Here is a 4,496-nt window from a genome sequence, read left to right on the forward strand (position 1 = left end):
GCATCCACCCAGAAGGCTTCATTGTGTCACCTGAAATGAACAGATACCCCGTCATGCGTTATTGTGGATAGGTACATTCCTAGAATCAATCAAAAATAATACTTGAGCTAGAGATGTCAATACCAGATCTGAGTAACATTCATGATTGGCCAAGGAACAAAAAGCAGGAAAATATACAGTGCAGAGCATGCAAGGACATGACACAGAACCCTCCAGGTGGACAGCACTTTTCTACTCCACCATCAGTGAGGTAGGCTACTTAACAGTCACTGTAAAAGCATCAAAGGTCCCTGTGCAGATAGGAGAATCTGGCTGAACGACAAAGCAACTCCCTAGCCCTCCCCCCTCTGCCATTATGGATAGACGGTTTAACCTCATTCCTCTATGGCAGGGGTCTCCAACACGTCGATCGCGAGCTACCGGTAGCTCGCGGGCAGCTTTTCAGTAGCTCGCCGCTCGATTATCGATTATAGCGTAGTAACGTTGCTTCTTGATTTTTCGGCCGCGGCCGGACAATAAAGTGTTTTTATTTTAGAATTGTTTCTGTCATACAAATATAAAATTGGTCCGTGACGCAGAGATCAAGGAGCAGATGCGACAGCGGCACACCGACACCACACACGGAGCAGTCTGCTTCTCCAGCAGCACCAGTCCAGAACCAACAGCAGAATGACCCACACACAGGGAGGGATTTGTGTTTTTGAAAAACACTCGTTATCGTCATGTCAGGTTTTTGGTGGATTCAATCAAGTCTTGGATTGCAGAGTATGAATGTCCTCTTGCTATTTTCAGTTGCTAAATACGTGTGTAAAGTTTGTGAAGGCAGGAGGAAAGCTTCCACGATCACCGTCTCCTCTCCGTTCCTCCAAAACCCGCCCCCTCCCCTAATGACTGACAGTGACCCGATAGAAACTTTATTATTCACTTAATCACTGATTGAGATGATGAAGCTAACTTAATCTCATACATTATGGGATTAATGCAACAGTAAGACAGAGAATGTAAGTGTGCACCCACATGCACTATTTTTGTTTTTATAATGCTGTTGTAAATACTCCTGTTGTCTGCTGTGTTCAGACTCAAGTCATGTGTGTGATGCCTCATTCAAGACATTCAGTGTCCTTTTTTTAACAGAAGACCGTTGCTAGAAGCTGCAGCTAGACTGCAGAAGCATTAAGTCTTTATTTGGTTCTGTTCTACAGACCTTTGTGAAGCAGCTTTTTCTGACATGAATGAAATCTAAATACAGAACAAGACTGACTGATGAACATTAAAATGACTATTAGAGTGAACCTAAGTGGGTACACTCCAGCATACACCTGTGTGGTGGACTCCATGCAGCGCCATTCATCTCACTGACTGTGAAAAAGAGTGAATGCACTTATTTTACACATGTGCCATAAGATGCTTGCAAGGTGGTGATTAAGGTGATGTACTTACTATGAGGGCCATATTAATATGTGAGAAATTGTCATTTTCTTGGACCTTGATGTGAAGTTAAGATTTTAGATAAGCTTTAGGTATTGCAATTTCACACGTGTACAAAAGTAGCTTAATTCAACTGATGAGTGCTATGTGAATAAATGTAAGCAATGTAGCTCTTGGCCATTTTCATTTTTTCAAAGTAGCTCTCAGGTGGAGAAAGGTTGGAGACCCCTGCTCTATGGGTTACGAGCCCAGCTGGAACAAGAACATGTCAACTCGTCAGACCCCTGAATCATTGAAACAGGCTAGAGATTTTAACTAACGCGAATCGCTGAAACATATGGCTTCAGAGTATCGTAAGTGTCGTTTCACAGACTGGACTTGAATGTAGTGCAGGAGATGGAAGGCCTTCAGTCAGATTCTCCCCTCGATGCAAAGGAACACTTAAGCTCTTTAGAGTAACCATTCAGTATCCTATACCTCATCGATGGTGGAGCAGAACAGGGATGTCCTAAGAGAAACTATATAACTAGAATAAAAGCAGCAGTGAAGTCTAGCCATTCAGGTCAGAAAAGCAGGAAATACTGTATAAACAGGAAAAATCCCATCCCTGAACATTACATTACCTTGAATGATCAAGCAGGGGGTGCTTGGGAGTGCTGCAGTATTCACTACATCAGCAGCAGAGGTCTGTAACAAAGTAACACACAATAGCATAGATTTAACATTATGCAAGGATCGTTCATTGGTCAGAGGTAAATCAGAACATAATAAATGGTCTAATAATAATTACTTGCATTTATATAGAGCTTTCCAAGACACCCAAAGCGCTTACAAATGGACATCCGCAAACCAATGTGTAGCCCCCGCCTGGGTGATGCCAAGGCAACAGCTAATCCGTGCACTACAGCTCAACACAGATCAGCTCGGCCCATTTGGAGCAACTTGGGGGTTAAGTGTCTTGCTCAAGGACACTTCCGACATGCGGACAGTCAGACATGCGGACAGTCAGAGCCAGGATTCCAACCACCAACCCTACGGTCGATGAACGACCAGCTCTACCAACTGAGCTTCAGTTGCCCCTAATGTAATCACTCGTTTAGCATTTTAAATACATTTTAAAAAACGTACATCAACTTCGAGCATCAGTTTCTCGGTAGGCTCCTTAAAGTATACCATAAGGAGCTGGAGGATGCAGGCAGCCTTCTCCGAACCCTCTGGATCATAGCTGGCCAGAAATTCCCTGATCTTCGGGTTGTCCAGTTTCTGGCAGAAATGCAGGATGGTCTGTCCTCTCTGACCCAGGGCCTCTCGGACCTTCTGAAGTATGTTGACGTCCGTCAGGATGCCAAAGTGGGAGAAAAGCCCTCTCTGAGAAAAGGCCATTCCTCTTTGACCTCCAACATCGCTGGTGCAGGCATCTGTTGAGGTACCTCCGCAGGATGATGTAGGTCCTCACCATCAGAAGTTCTGCTCTCTCTGCACCACCCATCCCTTCCTCTGTGTACAGACATACAAATACATGTTTGAGAGTACCCAAGTAACAACAATTAAATTCAATGTCCCCACCTCTGGGACATTTTGAGTGTCAAACCTTTAATTTCATGCTCTCATCATTACTCATTCTGAATATTAAGGTGGCCTTTTTGTTTAATGTGGGCTGTTTATTTAGGTGTCAATTCACCAAAAATAAAGTAGATTGCATGCCTGAGTAGATGTTCCGCAGATCCCTTTTCGAATCCTCCAACGTTGCCTCGGTCTCCCCCTCTGGTAACTCTGCTGGGCACCACCTCACACACCTAGGGATAGGAATCATAGGTTGACATCCAATATATTTACAGTGGAACATTGTTGTGCGTGGTAACTAGTTACCTACCCAAACATAATTCAATCTGCCTGACACTGAAGAGGATGGTTGGCCTCTCTGATGACCTTGAAAAAAGGAGACCAGAGAAAGGAGAAATTACAAAGGCAACCAACAAAAGGAATTTTTCAGTTTGCATGCAGATTATGAACATGCTGTAAAGGTGTTCAAGGTCAGGTAGTCGAGCATCCCATTTAGACGAGACCGCAGTCACACAATCATATCGAAATGTTAACTACCTTAGCTGCAACAACACTCGAACAGTCACTAGCAATTTCCTCGAGGATGGCGCACGCACACCAGGATCACGAGGATGTCAAATCTGGAATAGAGGCAGTAAAAAACCACCACAGGGAAGCAAGAGAGGTAAGCTCACATAAATGTACTGTCAAACAGTATTGGATGAAGTGATTAATCTCAGGTGTGCTGCACAGGTAACAAATGTCTGAGCTTCAGTACTTCATGGAGGGAAGCACTGGAGCTGGGGACTGCAGTTATGCACAGTCTATAAACTACGGTCTGTGTTGCATACTAGGCCTACCTCCAACTAGGAAGCAATCCGTGGATTGGATTTAGGATTTAGGCAATACACCTTGTCGCATCGGTCAACACCAGGCAGGCAATCAGTAGGCCTAGAGGAAGATACAAGATACAATATCTGTTTATTCGCCATGTAGTTTTACAACATACTAGAAATGTGTTGCTGGTAGGTACTGACATAAAGACAACATTGGACAGGGTGCAGGGACAAGACAGGACAAGTGCAAAACAGGACAGTGTACAAAATGCAGGTAAAAGTGGAAGCTAATTTAGGCTAGAATAGTATAGAAGTAAAATAAGATTTAAAAAAAACGTGTTTTCAGAGAAATTACATTACGCATTGCAATAACCTATAAACATTGCGAACCTGTAAACATTGTGAAGAGGCAAGGGAGAGAGAGTTTGGTAATCCTTTATCATCCAGAGTAGTGTTGATGAAAGTATTGAGTGATTGAAACTTTGCTCGCTAGGCGAGGCTTAAACTCTAAGTAAGCCACAGGCTACAATGAGGCTAAAAAATAGTTCAACTTTTTATGTCTGAGCATGTTTTGAGAGCAGTGTTAAATCAGACTTTGGTTCAACCTGGTTCAACCAGCTACGAAATGGACCAATCTGCACAATGACTACTTTTACTGTCGCTATTTCGATGATAATACTTAAAGCAAAA

At 43.3% G+C, this 4,496-nt stretch overlaps 1 long non-coding RNA gene across 1 annotated transcript; it reads right to left on the bottom strand.

The window, feature by feature from the left end:
• Positions 1 to 3,143: 3,143 nt before the first annotated feature.
• LOC117449814 (uncharacterized) lies at positions 3,144 to 3,608 on the bottom strand. Its single transcript, XR_004552507.2, has 3 exons — positions 3,529 to 3,608; positions 3,302 to 3,357; positions 3,144 to 3,224 (listed from the first exon to the last, which is right to left on the bottom strand). It is a non-coding gene; the product is annotated as an uncharacterized lncRNA (long non-coding RNA).
• Positions 3,609 to 4,496: the final 888 nt, after the last annotated feature.

This window comes from Pseudochaenichthys georgianus, chromosome 7 (genome assembly GCF_902827115.2).
Source record: "Pseudochaenichthys georgianus chromosome 7, fPseGeo1.2, whole genome shotgun sequence".
NCBI lineage: Eukaryota > Metazoa > Chordata > Actinopteri > Perciformes > Channichthyidae > Pseudochaenichthys > Pseudochaenichthys georgianus.